The following is a 19,842-nucleotide window of genomic DNA, read 5'->3' as shown; positions in this document are numbered from 1 at the left end:
TTCATAGGGAAAAAAGACTTAAATTCCTCTTCCGGAGGAGACAAAAGGGAAATTCTCACTCCTCGTGGCGACGCAGCAGATGCTGAGGGGTGTTAAAGCCCTTCTTCGAAGAAGAGGGAGCAAAGCAGACCCGCTCGGGGCTCACCGAGGGCAGACCTTGGCTTTTAGCTAACATCCCTTCATTTGGGCGTAATTCTATTCTCCATCCCAAACCCTTAGTGATGCACCAGGAGAGGGCTCTGGAAGCTCAAGAGACGTTAACGCAGCGACAGGCATCACCCAAGAACCTCCTGCACCTTCAGCAAAGAGATTCCGGCCCGCGCAATAGAAAACTCGGAGCGACGCCCAGCTCAAACCAGTAACAAAGTCCGTTCTTAATTAGAAATTGCCGCTTCTTACCAGCACGTCGCCTTGAGCCTCGTGCAGGCAATGCAGAGCGAGCTCCAGGTTGACCCGTCCCCCTGGCCTGGTGTTGGCAGAAGCCAAATGGAGCAGGTTTGTAACTACAAATGCAACGAAAACCAAGAAAAAGTCAAGTTTTCCTCAAGAAAAGGGGCGATAGGAGAGGGAGGGAAAACAGGACGAGCGCAGCAGAGACCGGAGATGAGGAAAAGGCAGAGAAAAAAGTCCGATATCCCAAATAGCTCTACTTTAAAAGCTCAGAGAGAAAACTCCCCTCTCCCGAGGGCGCCGCAGATGAGGTGGGACAGCTCCAAACGCCCGTTTTTCATGGAAGACGCTGCCGAGAGCGTCGCCCGTTATTTTTTAGTCACTGTCCCACCAAAACCCAGCCATCTCCTTCCCTCGAACATGAAGGCGGGCAAGAAAAGGAGGGAGAGAAGCCCAAAAAGGTGGAATTTTCAACCCATCATATCCCTGGGTGGGGTGAAAGTGGAAGAGAAGCGTTAGAAAAACCTTTCTCCTGCGTCTCCGGGTTGGTTTCGATGTCGCCCCAGGGTTTCCAGACCAGCGACGCTCCCTCTTCCTCCTCTTCCAAACGGGCTGGGTCCTGGAGGTCGGGAAGCTCCGCTTGGAATTGGTTGCCGATGTTGACGTGCCCGAAAGGGTGAGGAAGAGGAAGTGAGGAAGGCGAGTGGGGAACAGCTGCGGCAGGACAGGGGGAACAGCTGCGGCAGGATAGACGCATGCGTACGTGAGGTGCTGTAATAAACACGGCCCGTATTTCCCAGGAAAGCACTAATTGCTCTCCTCTAACAACTTCTCCAGCAGCATCACGTTACCGCCACTTGAAAGGCTCCATCTCACTTCATTAAACATCCCAAGACTTGAGCTCCTGAAATGATTTCTCAGCCTTTGGCACCGGATTAATTAGTTAATGGTTTTCAGAGCGCCCCGGACACGAGCGCTTTTGAAGTGCTGTTATTGGCGAATCTAGAGCTGTCGACGCTAATAAAAAATGCACTTATTCCTCGCGTTACTCTACACTTCTCACTTTAGTATTAATAAAAACACCTGTTTTTATAACGCTTCTCTTGGAGGCCTTTGGTCCTCAAACGACTAAATAGCCGCACAAAAACAAGCACAAAACCTCTCATCAGCTTTTCTGCACTGGCAGCAAATTTGCCTTTTCTGCGGCTTTGACGGGGAAGATCTGTAGCGACCCGGAACTCACAAACGTGTCTCGCCCCAGGCATGCGACTACCTGAGCAGTGAGCGGAATCAGCCATGCAGGGTTTTCTTGCCGTGCCGCAGAAGGTGACGCTGGGAAAAGAAGAGAGGAGAAATGAGCCTGTTTGTCACTCCCAGCCAAGGGGGATGAGATGGGGGACCCCCACCTCACCTCTGCCCCTCAGGAGCGGGGCTGGGACAGATCCTCCGCGCAGAGAGAAGGGGCCTGGCGCGGATTTCATCTCCAGCCCTCTTCCTCAGCCCAAAGCCACACAACTCCCTCTCTTTCTCAGCCCCAAAACCAGCCACGCCAGCCCCTTTGCCAGCCCCAGCAGCACGAGTCCCACTCTCCGGGTCAGGCCACAAACCGGCTCCCCCTCTCTGCTTCCCCTCTCTGCTTCGCCCCCCTCTGCAGCCCCCCTGGGCGACGCTGAGGGACAGCAGACACCCCACAGCCCGGCACACCCAGGGCCCCACCGACACTTTGCGGGGAGCGCTGGCAAACTGCGGAGGGCCCGGCCCCGCGTCCCTCCGGGGCGGCACCAGCACGGCCCGAGCATCGCTTTCTTACCACCCTGACGGGCTCCATTTCTCCGCCATCGCCGGCACCGCACCCCAAACCCCCCAGGACCAAGGCACCCTGCGGGGAGCCGGGCCCAGACACCCCCCTCCCACCCGTCAATGCCCCCCCTCAGCCCTCACAGCCCCACTCAGGGCCCTACCGGCCCCTCCACCACCCCTCGGGGCCGCCCACTCACCTTCACATGCTCCAGCTGCCTCACCACGTGCTCGCAGCGGCCCCGCGGGCCCAGCCCAACCAACCACCCGCCGGGCCCTGCTTTCCGCCCCGACCGCCCCGCTCCCATTTCCAGCCGGCCGCCATTTTCCCCCGGCCCGGCCCGCCCACGACGGGCGCCCATTGGCCACCGCTGCCCCATCGCCCGCCCCCTCCTTCTTGGGTTGCACCGCTCCATTGGCCCGCTGCCACTGTCAATCTCCACATTCGACCAATGGGAGCACAGCACAGCAGTCCAACCTTTTCCTTCCCTTCCCTCCCCTTTGCTTTCTCATTTTACTTCCCTTTTTCCTTCCCCTTTTGTTTCCCCTTCCCCTTTTCCTTCCCTTCTCCTTCCTTTCCAATGAGTCAAATCATGATGAGCCTGAAATGCCATGGATTTTTCATCTCCAAAACCACTTGCAAGGACACGCAGCACAAGGGTTACAAGTGGGAACAGGATTTTACTCTCTTTTGCTCAAAGCGGTTGCAGAGCAGATGCTTACAAGCACCATCGCAAAACAAGAGCTCTCACTCCAGAACAGCTGACGAGAGGCGCAGTCAGATGGGAGAAAACAGCCTTTTATTGTGGACGGACATGAGGTGCGGGAGCCCAGGAATGGCAGGGGTTCGGCTCCTGAAAGGAAATGGGCATCTACAGCGAGAGTCGGAAAGCACTGATGAACCCACAAAGGCAGGACTTGGTTGCCCTTTCTTTGGGAAACAGAGTGGACAAGGAGTAGTTTGTAGCCCAGAAGAGAGAGCTCTTGCGGGCATTGCCGAGGGGAGGGCTCTGGCACCGTATCCCCCATGGAAATGCCCTTAGAGGCCCCTGCGTGTGCAGAGGTGCTCAGTGCCCCTGTGCCACGCAGCAGGGCTCCATGGGGAGCCCCTGGGGAGCTGCCGTGGAGTTCTTCCCAAACCCTGCGCAGCACCGTCCCTTGCCCTCCCTTGCCAGCCCCTTGGACTGCCTTAGAGCAGTTTCCCCAGCTGGGAAAGATGGGTAGCGGAGCCTGGGACACACCTGGGCTTCTCCCTCCTCTTTTTCCGTCCCCATCTTTTGCGCTCTTCCTTCTTTCCTCTTCTTGCCAGCGTTCCCTCTCCTCATCCCAGGCCTCTTCTCTCTTCCTTTTGGGTTTTCAGTTTCCTGGAGGGAGCCTGCAAAGCTTTCCATCCCCCAGTGGGTTTAGATAGGTAAAGGCAGGATCAACTGGATTCATCACGTCTTGATGGAAGCAAAGCTGACTCCTTTAACCGTCTTTCCCGGGAAAGGCTCTTTAGTTCTTGTGCGCATCCTGGGGCATCTTCCGTGGTCTCTGGGGCAGTTGGAGGCAAAGCGGCGGGTGCCTAAAGCAGAAATGTTGGCGTTAGCAGGTGGCAAGGGACGCCCTACCTAAATCCAACAGAGCAAAAATATCAGGAAGAGGCAGAGCAGCTCCTTGAACTCATCGGGAACCTCCTCCTAGATGAGACGCCTTGTCCCAGGGTTTGTGGACCTGCCCTACCTTTGCCATTTCCCGTCCTCTCACCGCATCTACCCCTGCTGCTTTCTGGAGGACGAGCAGAGAGGGTGGTGCGTCCAGGAAGGCTTTGGCCTGGTGCTCTACATCACCTTCCCCAGCAGGGCCACGTTGCTCTTCCAAAGGCAAATCTGGAAAGCAAAAACTCGTGTAGCCAAGTGACTTGTGGGAAGTGGACAACACCTAAAGCAAAACCCACCCAAAGCCCTCCACCAGCTTTCTGCTCTGGCTGTGAGAACCCTCAGTCCCTCCTCCTACCTCTGGATGTGTCCCTGGCTGCTGGCGACTCCTCAGCTGAGGGACTGGAAAGGCCAGACGCCTTGGCCCCAGTGGTTTTCTAAGAGGAACTCCACCAGCCCCTTCACCCGCACACGAGAGCCTTGCTTTCAGGGCAGGGGGCTGAAAAGTTGTGGAGCAGCCTTTCCCACTCCTCCCCCTTGCCTCCACGCAGAAGGCTGTGGCTGTGGGGCTGCTTTTGCAGGCAGCCAGCCCACCACCTTTTGCTCTTTTAAGCAAGTCCTGTGGTGACATGGTACCCCAGAGAGAATCGAGTCGGACAACGGGACTCATTTCCGAAACAGCCTCATAGACACCTGGGCCAAAGAGCATGGCATTGAGTGGGTATATCACATCCCCTGTCACACACCAGCCGCCGGGAAGCTAGAACGATACAATGGATCGTTAAAAACTACACTGAGAGCAATGGGTGGTGGGACTTTAAAACATTGGGATACACATCTAGCAAAAGCTACCTGGCTAGTTAACACCAGGGGATCTACCAATGGGGCTGGCCCTGCCCAATCAAAACTTCCACGTACCGTAGAAGGGGATAAAGTCCCCGTAGTGCACATGAAGAATACGCTAGGGAAGACAGTCTGGGTTAGTCCTGCCTCGGGCAAAGGCAAACCCATCCGTGGGATTGCTTTTGCCCAAGGACCTGGGTGCACTTGGTGCGTGATGTGGCAGCATGGGGAAGTCCGACGTATACCTCATGGGGATCTGATTTTGGGTGAGAATAGCCAATGAATCAAATTGTGTGCTGTTAATTGCTAAGTAACACTCTCACTGTATGTGCTCATTACTATAATTGCTATCAGTTGTACTATGAGTAAGGCACAGGGGTGATGGGATAAGAACTGACCTCAGCAGCTGGCGCCCAGCAACTTCCTCAAGATCTACGTCTTCAGCCCACGGATTGTGTGCATGAGCCACACCGGGTGCACCAGTCACAACCTCCGAAAATACAGCATGCAACAGACCAGCACCACCCAGCATCTCACCTGCCCTGAGAGACTGTTCTAACAGGTGGAGCCCAAAGCCATGGATTAAAAGAACTCAACGGACGCTTTGGAGGGATGGCCCATAAACTAAGGGCATTATATCCGCATGAATATACATGTGTATATATATATATATGACAGGGGAAAGTGGTGGCAATTCATTGGAACCTGTAAGATCCGGGCATGGCATAGATGGTATGGAATAAGGGGTGGATGATGTCCTGGTTCCGGCGGGGATAGGGTTAATTTTTCCTGGCATTCCATGCCATGTGAGCCATGCCCACCCTGAGCTGCTGGCGGAGGGGGCAGGAAGTCACCGTTTGGAGCAGGCTGGGGCGTCCCGGGTCCGGTCGGTGAGCGGCGGGGAGCGGCGGTTCCGTAATCGTGTTTGTATATTCCTCTGTCCGTGTGATTGTTGTTGTTTGTTTGTTCCCTTTGCCGTTCTGTTAAACTGCCTTTGTCTCAACCCAAGAGTCCTGTATTGGGAAGGCCCGAGCGAGCGGCACATGGTTCTTTGTTGCCGTCTGAGGCCAAACCACAACATTCAGGTTTCATCACTACTGTGTTATCCTGAAGAACACTTCTAGAACACTGTTAGTATCATATAACGGTTAATATCACGCAGCTCGGAACTAAGTCTTCTCACCCAGGGTCGAATTTCCTTGGGGTACACATTGAGCTTCCCCATTCTCCAGCATCACCCACCAAGTACCTCCAGGTCCTTGAGCAAAAACAGTCCCACGAATGGGTTTGCCCTTGCCTGAGGCAGGAAAAACCCAAACAGTTTTCCCTAACCTATTCCTTTCATGCTGTTCTCCTGTCCCGTAGGGATAGAAGAGACTCTTTAGAGACCCAATTCAACAGTCCCATAAAAACAAAGAATGTTTCCACATTAATTGAGATATATATATACTTTTATATGTATATATATCTATACCTTGGTAGATCATAATTTCTCTTGGGAGTTATACCGTTCTCTTCTTTATACCTTATTATATTCTTACCATAGGTAAGAATGCCTTACCTATGATCCTAAGTAACAAACCAAAACCCGCTACTTATTGACTGCCCTCTGTGTTGTGTTCTGGTTCTGTAATGAAACGGTTGGTACTAACTACGAATTCCTGTGGAGGAGGAGAACGTAGTGTGCGGCAAACAAACCATCCAGCACTGTGCCGAGAATCAGAAAGCCCAAACCCGAGGGCTGAAGGATGAGTATGTGATGATACATGCATAAATACGCGTGTTGTGTTCCTTGGGTTTTTTTTCTTCATTACTTCATTGGTAAGTAATGAAGTACTCTCCTCTACCTGTCCCCGAATGTCAACAGAGGAGACTGTATTTCTTTCTTGCTAATTGCCTTTGGCGTGAAGTCGGCAACCTTGTATTTGAGATTCTGTGTGGGATGTTCCGGGTCAGTCTCACCTCGAGGACAAAAAGCCCAATGTTTGTATCTAGGACCAAAAACAACGGAGAAGATACTCTCCTCGTCATGTCGCGTTTTTAAAAAATGAGTGTTTTTCCTTCAGAAGCCAAACAGGTGGGGATGGGTCAGCTGAGACCCATTTTTTGAAATGTCAAGTCACCAAGCATGTGGTAGCTACAAATTGGAACCACAGAGAGCTTCTCATCATTGCTTTGAGCAATGCAGTAACTTTCACAGCTTCACAGGGAGACGCTCAAGAGTACTTGAAATACTGGAAATTTAATTTCACTTGGTGCAGTGGAGGCTCAGTAAAATGAAAAACAGGGTTTAAGCCAGCAAATCTACAAGCACAGGTCACTCGCCGAGGCAAACAGCTCCGGTGCTGGCACGTCGGCAGCAGAGCCGGGCAATGGTGGCGAAAAGGGGCTTTTTCCGAGTTTTTCTGAGGCCGGGAGAAGACCGGGCAGTGGCAGGGACCCGCAGGGAGCCCGCAGCTGACAGCTGATGCGAGAGCGTCTGACGAGGCCGGGGCGGAGCCTGCAGCAGCAGCGGCAGGTTTAAAGGAGGCGTAACCGCCACCAACGGTCACTGGCTGAGGCAAGTGAGCCTGCAGCAGCAGCGGCCAGCCCCCAGCCCCTTCAAAGGCGGCCCAAGGGAGTGCGGGGAACAGGGCGGGCAGACAGGGCATGGCGCGTCAGTTCGCGTGGAAGGGCGCAGGACGCTCGGGGGGGAAGGTCAGCCATGGTCTCCAACTGAAGGACGCAGCTTCCCGCATCTGCTGCACCTGCCAGAGCAGACGTGGCCGTACCAACTGAGCTCCCCTGGAAGCACGCAGCCCCCCAGGTCGCCGGCTGCAGAGAGTGCCTTAATCTCCCAGGGCTGGTGGGTGGTAGAAGAGGTGACAGCTGCGTGAGGTGCCACCAGGGGGATGATCTGCTCAGCCTGGCAGCAGAGCTGAAAGAGGAAACAGAAGGGCTGCGGAGCATCAGGGAGAGTGAGAAAGGAATGGATTGGTGGAAGCAGACTCTGACCTCCCTGAGTCAAAAACCAGAAGAGCCCCCAAAAAAACCCCGAGCTGAAGGAGATCTGGTCCCTTCGCCCTGCCACTGAAGGCAGTGGCCAAAAGGAGGCCAGTGAATGGAGGCTAGTCCCTACGAGGGGAGGGAAGCGAACTCCCTCCTTGCCCACATCCCCCGACCAGGTGCCTCTGCACAACAGGTATGAGGCTCTTGAGGAGGGAGGCCAGCCCATGGATGGCATGGAAGATGGTTTGGCTACACCAGAAGAGATGCCGGGACCAGCAAGGCCTACCCCCAGTTTAAAAACTGCCTCTGCAAGGGAGAAGAGGCGGGTTATAGTAGTAGGCCCAATATGCCGCGCAGACCCTCTTGACAGGGAGGTATGCTGCCTCCCCGGGGCCGGGGTCAGGGACGTCACTTGAAAACTTCCCAGCCTGGTTAAATCTGGCTAGGGGCATCAAGGATAACAAGAAAAACTCCTATGAGTACGTCACGGGTACAGGCAAGACTAGGGAAGGTGTGGGCCCTCTCAGGAAGGACACAGGAGACCTGGTCACCCAGGACACGGAGAAGGCTGAGATGCTGAATGACTTTCTCGCCTCGGCCTTCACCAGCAAGGGCTCCACCCACACCACCCAAGTTGCAGGATGCAAAAGCAGGGTCTATGAGAATGAAGCAGCGCCCACTGTAGGAGAAGATCAGGTTCAGGACCATCTGAGGAACCTGAAGGTGCATAAGTCCATGGGACCAGATGAAATCCATCCACGGGTCCTGAGGGAGCTGTCAGATGAAGTCGCCAAGCCTCTTTCCATTATATTTGAGAAGTCGTGGCAGCCTGGTGAAGTTCCTGCTGATTGGAAAAGGGGAAACAGAACGCCCATTTTCAAAAAGGGAAAAAAGGAAGACCCAGGGAACTACAGGCCGGTCAGTCTCACCTCTGTGCCTGGCAAGGTCATGGAGCAGATCCTCCTGGAAACGCTACTAAGGCACATGGGAAATAGGGAGGTGATTGGTGACAGCTTCACCAGTTTGGCTTCACCAAAGGCAAACTCTGCCTGACATTGACAAATGTCTTACTCTTTGGTGTCTTTGGTGAAATTACAATAGAAACTGTGGCGGCTCTCTGTCAGTGAACGGACTTATTTCAGAGATAACTCACATAATACGTGTGCTTATTTTTGAACTTCAGTACCAATGTACCTTGACAGAAGAGGCTTGAAACACAAGGAAGCGCCTTCCTTCCCCGATTCTTTCAAAACACGCGGGATTCTTTCAAAACTGCTTGGGATGGGAAGTGGCTAATTGTACTAATATTGACTCCTCCATCCAACAAAGAAGGAACTGCAACATGCCATTACAAATTCTACTTTTGTAGCCCTCCAAAACACTGTCAAGTTGCTTTACAAATGCTAATCAATGTCTCCTGAAGTCTAGTACGTTGAAACGCTCTGGCGATACCACTTGACTTGGTCATTGCAGAGTTGTATGGCGGAGAACAGAACTCCTGAGTTTTCATAAGAACCATTTTATTTGGAAAACAAATATACAGCTCTGGTGACAGAAGAAGTCGGTAAAGTTGTCCTGAATGGTCCCTGTTTAAGAAAAACATCTGCCACGCTAACTGCACCTGCAACAGCACCTGCAACGTGGTCTCCATCTGCGTTTCCATCTTCAATTTTATCTGCATCCGCACCGGCATCCCCAAAGATGCCTTCCTCTGAAATGGTACCTGCATCAGCAACGCTCCCTCTGTCTGCAAGGGCATCTGCAATGCTCTCTGCACTCCGGTTGTGTCTACATCTGCAGTGGCGCACGAAAGGGTATCTGGTGTGGCATCTGTCTCTCCCATGGCATCTCCGTCTGCAGTTGCATCTGAAAGACTACCTGGTTTCTGCAAGGGCGTCTGCAGCGGTATCTGTGTCTGCCACGGCCTCTACAACGGCATCTGCACCTGCAACGGAATGGGCGGTGGTATCTCTGATGGTATCAGTACGGGTGTCCCTGCCTGTATTGGTGCCGGCGTCTGTGAAGGTCTCTGTACGGTGCCTGTGTGCCCAATTGTACCTGTGTCTGCGTCTGTGCTGGCATCTGTCTGTGTCCTAAGTCTGTGCGTGGCGGGAGTTCTGCTGTCCAACAGGAGTCCAACGCCCTGTCCGTGTTGGCCTTCATGCGCGCTGCCAGGCGGGAGAACCTCCGTCCGCTGGAAGTGCCCTCCAGGCTGAAGAGGCGCTCCAGTAAGGAAAGGCAGCAGCTCTGCTGCAGCAGCCAGGCCAGCCTCTTCATCCTGCTGCACGAGAGAAACTGCTGGGCCCAGAGGCTCTCGCTGTACAGCGCTAAATCAGCCAGGGCTGGGGGAAAGCAGGGCGGCGGACAAGCCAGTCGCACCTCCTGGGAGGAAAGGGAGCTGATGGAGAGGAAGGGGGCAAACAAAGCAGTGCCGCCAGGGGAAGCTGACCGCTCGAGAGGGCGCGTTGGCGCTACAGCGCCCGGGGGCCCAAGCAAAGCTGGGAACCGGCAAGAAAAGGGTTATCGCCCTCTGAGCTTCCTCGCTCTCACACCTCACCCCCACCCACTGCTCCTTCCCAGGCTCCTGAGCCCTGCCCCTCGTCAGCCTCTACTCCCTGTTTGCAGCTCTCTGTCCCCAGCCACCACCAAGGCCCTGCCGCCGTCGACGCCTGCCGGCAGGCACAGCCCCGGCTGTGAGCTGCTTTTTACCCAGGGGGGAAGGAGCGTGCAGGGGGGAGGGAGTGTGGGGCTCTGTCGTTCCCCATTCCACCCGCATATCGCTCCTTAACCCCTCGGTCCTGTAAGGGCCGTGCGTCAAGTCACGTGTGGCCTCAAGCCCAGGCAGGTCTGGGACCAGGTAGGAAATGGCTCTTCCTCCCCTAGGTTCTCAGTTCTGCTCCTTACCGGCCCTTCTGCAGAAGGCAGGCTGCTCTTCTCACGTAAGCGACACAAGGCAACTTTTCCACCTGAGCCTTGACAAAGGCGCCAAGGAAGGTCTCGGGGAAGTTCCTTCTGAGCAAGCTCAAAGCCTGCCTCATCATTTTCTCTGCCAGCTGAAGGCGTTGCATACACCAGCAAACCTGCAGAGGAAAAGGGAAACACCCTGATCTGCTCGAGTCGGCCAAGAGACTGCCGGAGTCTGCCGGTGGCTGGTGATGCCAGGGATAGCCCCTGCAGCCGGGGAAAGCATCCAGCTCCATCCCCCAGGACACCCCTCCAGACCTCCCCATCTCTTTACCTCCCCTTTGAGGCTGAAGAAGGTGGCCTCTTCAAAGCAGGCTATCGCAGTGGCTTTCATCTTCCTCAGGACCTCCGCTTCGTTCAGCTTCATGAGGGCCTTTGCGCAAGCACAGAGAGAGCAGGCGAGCGTGATGCAGAGCCCATGGCCGGCCTCGTCCTCCCCTGTTGCCTCTGGCATCTGTCTTAAGAGGGCCCGTTTCTCCCCCTGCTGATGCCCGCCCCAACACAGTCACGCCGGCTCAGAGCACAGGCACCAGTGCTCCTTCAGATCCCCTCCCTGCTAATTCCCCTCCTGCTATGGGCACGGTGGCCTGTGTCTCCGTCCACAGAAGAGGCAAGCCGGAGGAAGAAGTCAGGCTCTGACCCCAGCATGTCCCTTCCAAGGCCCCGTCAAGGCACGCCCTATTGCAGCGGTGAAGTTGTCCTGCCCAGAGCCAGCTGACTGAGAGGACTCCGTGCACGGTGGGCACTGGCGAGCGAGGCAACTCACCATGTAGCTGTTGGAGACGTGCAGGTAGGCAGCAGCACACACCAGAAGGTAGTAAAAGGCTCGGTCGGCATCGCCCATTGCCACGTAGTGGCGAGCCAAAGGCACAAGCACCGATTCCACGATGGCTCGGCATTCACACCAGTGTGTGCCGTTGTGCTGCCTGTCGGTCTCGTCGGGCAGCTCAGTTGTCTCTTCGCCCTCTGGCAGAAGCCGCTCCGCCACACTAGTCAGAGCACCGTTCCCAGGGGAAGAAGAGAGCAAAGAATGCACAGGCATCACCTACACTGGTCTTTTGCCCCACAGAGAGGCCATCAAAAGCCCTTTGTTCAAAAGAGAGCGCGAGCCCACGGGCAGGCATGACTCCTACAGCTGCTTTGTAGCCAGGGAGAAGAAGACAAGCTGGGCTTTCTGTCACCTCCCCCAGGCAAACCACCCGGCTCCCTGTGGTGGCTTTTCGCCTGCAGATCTTGTAGCGCTCCTCTCGAGGAAGTGGAAAGCAAGGCCTGCTCCAGGGTAGTGTGACCATCACCAGGAGCCCACGGGCTTCCTCCAGCACTGTCTCACCTCCGTGGCCATCTCTTCCCCGCTCCCACCTCACAGAAAGCCTCTTCCTTAAGCTAGAGTCACAACCGGCAGGCAAATGCCAGCGCTTCCTTGGTCTCCTCTGGAGACCCCTGAGGCCCCTGCCTTTACAGAGAATCAAACCCTTGTCTGCTCACCCAGTTTCCTCCTCCATGAAAGCCTGCTGCTCTGCGGCATCTGCAAAGAAAACAGGGGGTTAGACACCTCCTCGCCTGCCCCAGGGGAAGAGCTGCTCTCGCTCTCCCACTGGGCTTCAAGGACCCTTGCGAGGGTGCCGACACGCTGAGCAAAGTCTGCGGTGGTTGTCCTCAGCTCCTGGGCTCGTCCCCGGCAGACCTCCTCCCAGCCGATCCCCAGCATACACCCCTGGGCTCCTGGAGGGCCCGGGCTGTGGAGCACGGTGCACAGCGTACCCCCAGTGGCGTGGGTCCTATCCTGCTTCAGCTCTTCTCCAGCCAGCACCAAGGCCTCCCAGCTGCATGAGTCGCCTCCGTCGGCAGGGTCCCGACAGCTGCCTCCGTCCTGGCTGCTGGTGACGGCGAAGTGGTGGAAGGCGACAAACTCCCCTTGGCCGCAGCTCCTGCATTTGTGCGCGTGCTGCTCCAGGAAGGCGGCACACTTGCCGCGCAAGGCGACTCGCTGCCTCCCGGGACACAGCTCGTACGCAGCCTTCTGCAGCAGTGGGACGCAGAAGGCCAAGACGCCAGGCTGCTGCTCCTCGGTCCTCGTGCTGGGAGAGGGCCTCTGCACACCTGCAAGGCAAAGGGCCTTGGCATCAGCCCCAGCTCAGGGCCGTCGCAGCCGGGGCACGAGAGTCATGCCTTGGCGTGCACCCTTGCCAGCCAACCAGCACTGCTGCACACCGAGCCTTGCAGCACGGGGCAAAAGGGCCCAGCTTGCCTTGCTGACGCTAGCCCAGCCCCGCGGACACAGCGCTCAGCTGCGCTCCAGGCAGGAGCTGGGCATGTCACCACCAGCCCAAGCAAGCCCCGTCCAGCACTTTCTCCCTGCTCTTGGCAAGGCAGTCCCCAGCCTCCTGAGCTTCCTCCTGCGCCACAGGGGAGTCAAAGCTGAATAAAAGCCCGTCAAGGGCCCCGGGGCAACCTGGAGAGCATCTTTGATCAGGTGGCTGGGAGAGGATGTCAGGGACTCCACACGCCCTCCCGTGCCTGCGCTACGAGCAGCACTCGGGATGGCACTTGGTGGGAACCTCCCTCCAGCGCAAAGCTAGCGGGCTTTGAGACTGACCCGTAAGGTCTTTGAACAACCCATCGCAAAGAGCCGTGCCTGCCTGAGCCCCAGCCACCCCTCACGGCAGGGGAAGCGCACCATGCCCTGGGGAGCCCTGCCGGGACACAGCTGGGAGCTCCCTTGTCCACCTGCCCGCTACCACTTACTGCTCTCCACCTGCGAAGAGGTGGCTGGCCCCTCGGTAGGATCTTGCACATCTTCTGGCACCTCTGTGTTTTTCAGCCACCTCAGGATGTTGTCGCTCACCAGCTCGTCCAAGGAGGAATTCATATGGGTCCTGAGGCCAGTGGGAAGGATGTGCAACAGGAGCTGGGTGGTAAACACCGGCCCGATGATGGCTGCAAACTTCACAACCATCCGCGTCAGCGGCTGCATCCGATCCAGCTGAGTCAGCGCAATCTCTGTCAAGAAGAAACAACACGTCTCTCTTGCCTCTTCCCCATGCTGAGGCTGGAGAGGCTGGAAAGTTTCAACCCATGAGATGGGGTAGACTTTGGCCTCCTCTGCTTGCGGCTGCACCTACTGGGCAATCGCAACCCAGGGTAGGCATCTTCAAACTGGCTCCGCTCCTGATGGAATCGCAGGCCATGAGGCCTGGGGAAAAGCCAGATGCTCAAACAAATGCTCCCCCACCGAGGGCAGGGAGGGCAGGACCCAGCAGGTATGCGCATCCCATGATGTGCCCTACCAGATCTGGAGTAGGCTTTTGCCCAACAGCGCACACAGAGAACTTTCCCCACATCACAGGTGGACACAGAGCTCCCCACAACGCTTGCCTTAACTTGGCCAGACAATACTATTCCTTTCTCTTGGTTTTCTTTTTTTTTTTTTTTTGGACAAAGCCACTTCACAGCAGGAATACTTTAGCATGATGTTTCTTCACAATTCATAACAAATGTCTATGGCCAGAGAGGTTTGGTTTGGATTAAGTGCCTTGAGACCAGCATTAGCTGGGGAACTTAAAAAGAGAACAGCAACACAGATGCTGCGTCAAAGTTGGGACAGAGGCAAGTCAAAGCCTTTTCCCAGCAAAGTATTTGTTTTGGTGAGAAAAGGGAGCCATTTCAGTGTTGCACGGATAACCTTTTCTCTCCTACCTGCTGACGGAGAGCAGCCAGCAGGCTCACAGGAGGGGAAAGCGGCTGCCTGCAGCCCCAGGCCTGTTTCTGGTGGGACCGGAGCCGCCTTCCCAGCAGAGCCCCCACGCTGAGAGGGTGACTCTGCAGCACACGGATGCCCGGCCTCCCTCCAGCCCCTGCCCCGGGAAGGAGCCCCAGCACAGCCGACAGCCGGCAGAGCGGCGCTCAGCTCCTTACCTTTCAAGGGGATGGGCAGCGCGGTGTTCTCCAGGGTCACGCCTGGCCTGAGGAGGCAGACCCTCCCGTCATTCCCCGCCTCGGAGCTCCAGGTTGCTGCGAGGGATGAAGCCTCGGCTGCAGATGCTGGGCGGAGCAAGAGAGCACCGATAAGGCAGTTCGCAAAGCGACTCACAGCTCGCGAGCGCTTCACGATTCACTTGGGATGGGACAAGTCGCCCCTGACATGGTCCAGTGCCTGCCCTGAATGTGGTGGTCATGAAGCAGAGCAAAACAGTTCCCACCAGTTCCCAGCCAGGGAAACTGCTGGTGCTAATGCAAGACGTGGCCTCAGTCCTGGCTCTTCCCAAGGCCGCGGCACTCTGGCTGGCATTGCTCTCTCGGATGGCATTACCACCGTTTTCTTCCGTTACCGGCACTCTTGTGGGGATTTACGGTTTGGCATTCAAGTTTCCTGGGCTCGTCCCTCACCTCAAGCTGGCGTTTGTTCTCAAGTGAGCTAGCCTTTGGCCAAGTTAAACTGCATGCCCATTGGAATGCCTAAGAAACACCACAAGCACATGTGCTTCGGAAGGATTTCCCCTGTGTTTTAGCCCCACAACCCCCGCCCCAAGAACGCAGGTCCCTCCGAGCCACCAGAACTCACTGCCCCTGCTTTGCCTGTCCCAACAGCAAGGCGCACAGGAGCCCGCACCTCCGCCAGACCAAGATCTGACTCTGCCCAGAGCCATGGGGGAACAACGGGGCAAGACTCTGCTGTGGAGAACACGCCACAGCAACTCGCTAGTCGCAGCCAAGGTGCTTACTGATCAGGCTCTCCCAGTTGTCCTTTGCTTTTCCAGACTGCCTCCGGGTGCAGAACTGGAGCATGTCGTTGGCACGAAGGCAGCGCAGCAGCTCCTCGCAGTAATATGGGATCCCTGAGCTGGTTCGGATCAGGAACCTGCACAGGAGCAGACCCGTCGGGGACCAGCACAAGGAAAGTAAGGTGAAACACAGTTCAGGTGGGCGGCCAGTCACTCAGGCATACCAGGGTAGCCAGCATCTTCATCACAGCTACACCTCACTTTGGAAAGGGATCGTCCTCCCACTGCCTTGGGATTTTGTGCCCCCTGAACCCTCCAGCCTTTGCCGAAGTCCACGGGAAAAGAATTGCGGACAATGCCCAAAGCGCAGAGCAGCGAGCCCTGCCTTTCTTCTCCTCAGGAGCCTGGAGAGGATGGACCTCTGCCCCGGGGAATCTCCCCCACAGCCCAGCCACCCAGACCAAGGCCTTTTCTGTTCACACCCAGACACAGCTGGGCTCAGGACTCTTCCTCCCTTCCTCCCTGTGCGGCAGCCAAGGCTGACACCTCCCAGGCTGGGTGTCTCGGGAGTTGCCCGCTCTCAGCGCACACCCACCAGGGTGAGGCATAACAAGCCGCCCACGCCTGGCACTCGCTAGAGTCCGGGATGCTTCTAGCGGCCCTGCGCTCCCTTGCCTGGGGGGCTGATTCCCTACCACGGTCAGCAGAGGTTCAGGCCCTCAGGAAGAGCTCCCCTGCCTCCAACTTACCTCACCAGATCCCTGGGGATGCTGACCACTCCGAGCTCCTTGCAGACTTTCTGCATCACAACTGAAGCTTTCAGCTTGTCCAGATGAAGATAAGTGATTTTCTGGGACGTGGCGTTGTCTGCTGCGGCTTTGCGAAAGCTCTCTGTTATCTCGTAGCCTGGGGCTAAGCTCATGACCATGAAGAGGGAGACCTTTTGGAGCACGGGTGACATGATGAACCAGGAGTCAGGGTCGATGAAATGGGCATTGTCGATGACAAATATGCCAAAATCTCCTGTAAGGGTCTGAAAAAAAGCAGGTTGCTCTGAGGGGAATCCAGTGGATTCTCAGCTGTCTTGCAGGGGACGAGATTTAGCCTCCGTCTCTTGAGAGGATGCTCTGAAGTCTCTCCCCAGCCACTTTCCCGCTCGGAAGCTTACTGACTCTTTGAGACTGGAGGGTCATACCTAACATCACTTGCCCTGCAGAAGGAGGGAGCTCGGGCAAGGGAACCCAGAAGACATTGTTCCTCCTCCAGGGCACACTTTACGGGAGGAAAGTCCTCGGGTGTGTTTGTGGGGCTGCGGGGGGAAGTGGGGGGGCGAGGGCTTTCTCAGGCTCTGACGGGCCATGACCCAGGTGCGCAGTCATCCCGCCTGCTCACACCTCAGTGGTACAGAGCCCGCAGACGGCAGGGTTTTTCCTTCTCTGACCCAGGGGGAAGGAAGGAGAAATGCTCACCTTCTCCAGCACTTTCAGCCGAGTCGAGTGCAATTCCAGTCTTCTTTGAGTTTCATCCATCTCGCGAACATTGTCCGAAATGGGGAACTGGCCAGAAAAGCAGAGTCAGGGAGAAACACGGCTCCGGGGCTCGGCACACCTACCCAGCACGCAAGACCGCAGAGCCCACCGTCTCTGACAGCCTCAGCACCTCACCTCTGCCCAGCACAGGGGCAGGGAGCCGCAGCGGGGACTCCAACCAGAGCCTAAAGCAAAGGCCCTCTGCTGAGGGTCTCTGCAGAGCTGGGGCTTGGGCTGAGCCGGTTCTCTGGCTGTGGGAATCGTGGGCTGGCTGGGGCAGACCCCTCGCACAGCGGTGACCTCGGCACGAGGTCAGGAACAGCCGCTCTCCAGTGCCACTTCCAGGGTGCCGAACAAGGCACCGGGCACTGCGGATGCGGCGCAGGACACCAGCCCCACAGACAGGGAGCCCCCCGGGCCCAGGCATGGCAAATGCACACTGTGACCCCCGCAATGCCCACCCCGGAGCTAAGGCACTCCCAGCAGCGTGCCCACTCAAGGTCAGACCCAGACAAGCTCAGGAGAAGGCCTTCTCAACGTCCACAGGGGCCTCTGGCTCTCACCTTGACACCGAAAATGTCATTGAGGAGGCAGTAGCTGCTCTCTTCGATTGTCCCTTGCAGCTTTGTCTTCAGCACGCGCTGCCTGTCGCCGCGCGATTCACAGTCCTGGAGGCCCAGGGCCCTGGCCATCAGCATGCGGATGGCAGAGAAGGGCTGCCTCATGTCGATCTCCAGCAGTTCCAGGGCAACCACCCTGCGGTGCAAAAGCAAAAGGCACTGAGATTCCCCACAGCCCCAGCCTTCTAAGACAAGAGGGGCGGAGGTGCCCTTTGGGGGGAGCTCTTCAGCCCCCCATCTCCAAGCGCTTCCCACAGAAGGCCAAGCCTTTCCCTCCTCGTACGAGAAAGGGCACAGAGGGGCAGCTGCTGCCAAGCCAGCGGGAGAGCCGGGTCCAGAGCCTGTGTCTCTGCAGCGCCGGCCTAGGTCTCCCTACGTGCCCCCTGCAGAGGAACTCACGGGGCTGAGAGGCAAGAACGGAGCAAGTGGTGGGTTTGCCTTTGGGCTCCAGACCTTATCGGTCTGCCTGCCAGAGCACAGGCCCCCGTGCTCCTCCTGGGAAACACGCCGAGGGCGAGCAGGGCTTCTGAGACAGGCAGCCCTGCTGTCTCTGGGGTCTGGAGTGGGATGAAAAGCACTGAGCTTGGGCTCTTTCCTTCTATCTGTGCCTGACCCAGGGGGGAAGGAGGAAAGGCCGTGGCTCCAGAAGCCACCTCCAACTCCCCAAAGAGGCAGAGGCGGGAGCGGAGCACGCAGGTGCTCCCAGGCAGTGTCTCCAGGAGGCTCTGTCGGGAGGCTGCAGTCCAAGGGCCAGGTACCCTGGCAGAGGGGCTGGAGCGTTTCGCGGCTGTCAGGGGATGGGCAGGGGCAGCGTCGCAAAGCTACAGGTGGAAAACCTGTACCTGTGGCCAGCATCCTGGCCTAGAGAGGCCAGTTCAGCAAGTAAGTGGCTCTTTCCACAGCCCATCGTGCCCTCAACCGCCAGGATGTTCCTTTGGCCTGAATCCCTATAGGCGTTCAAGCAGCTGACAAAGAGGTCAGTCTCCTGCTTCCGACCTGCGAAGACAAACCAGAGAACGAGCTGCTGGGGGCGTGCTGAAAAGCAAAGAGCCGTCCCTTTTGCGGGCACCCTCCACCGCAGCTTCCCTCCCCGCTACCACATCGGCCAGCCTGCCGGCACCCAGGCCTCCTTCCCACCTGCTCGTCCACGCTTGGGCACCTCTGCCTTCCTCAGAGCAGTCACGGGGCCACCTGCTTGCCTGCCCCACAGCGCAGCCCCCTCGCCCTCTCCCCTATCCCACAGGCACAGAGATTCTGCCGGCCCCATGCGACTCCCCGCAGCGATCCAGCACGAGACTGTAAGGGATGACTGCAGCCGGTTCAGGCAGCCGCGTCCCAAACAGACTCAAAGCATCTCCTCGCTGTGCCGTGAGCTGCACAGCACCTCCCAGTAGCTAAGGCAGCGTCGCCAGTCCCGTTCTGGTTTGGTCCGGGCTAGAGTTAATTTTATTCAGCAATAGCCTGTACAGGTCTATGTTTTGTATTTGTGACCAAACATCGCTGTTGATAACACAACCAGGTTTTAGTTATGGCTGAAGAGCGCCTGCGCAGCGTCGAGGCCTTTTCCATTGCTCACGCTGCCCCGCTGGCGAACAGTCTGGGGGTGCACAAGAAGCTGGGAGGCGGCACAGCCGCCACAGCCGCCACAGCTGACCCCAACTGCCCAAAGGCCTATTCCAGACCATACAACGCCGTGCTCAGCAAGAAAATCCGGCGGAAAGGAGGAAGGGGGGACATTCGGAGTGATGGCATTTGTCTTCCCAAGTCACCGTCACACGTGATGAAACCTTGCTTTCCTCGAAATGGCAAGACGCCTGCCCGCCCATGGGAAGCAGTGGATGAATGCCTGATTTTGCTTTGGGCGTGTGTGCAGCTTTTGCTTTCCCTATTAAGCTGTCTGTATCTCAGCGCACCAGTGCTCTCACTTTAACCCTTCCGATTCTCTTCCCCATCCCACTGTGGGGAGCGAGTGGCTCTGTGGGGCTGAGCTGCCAAGCGGGGTTAACCCACAACAGGGCCCAAAACATTCGGCAAGACCCCGAGTGAATACAGGCATCCCCTGCCTCCTGACATTTCCGTGTCTTCGCCCAGATGCTGCCAAGAAAGCAGCTCTGAGGAGTAGAAGGAGGAGAACCCACCGTCAAAACTCTCCATCGATTTGGCAGAAGGAATCTCTTTCCTGACCCCAAAGACAGGGATCAGTTTAGCCCCCAGGCTGTGAGCAGCTCCACAGTTGAAAGCAACCTTCCTACCAGCTCTGGAAGACAGCAGGGAGCAGCAGGCGCCCCACCTCGTTTTCCACCCAAAGATATCAAGCAAGCAGAGACCAAGACAGGCGGCGCTTTCTTAGGGC

Source organism: Rissa tridactyla, chromosome 14 (assembly GCF_028500815.1).
Source record: "Rissa tridactyla isolate bRisTri1 chromosome 14, bRisTri1.patW.cur.20221130, whole genome shotgun sequence".
Classification (NCBI taxonomy): domain Eukaryota; kingdom Metazoa; phylum Chordata; class Aves; order Charadriiformes; family Laridae; genus Rissa; species Rissa tridactyla.
Note: the sequence above shows the minus strand (reverse complement) of the source record.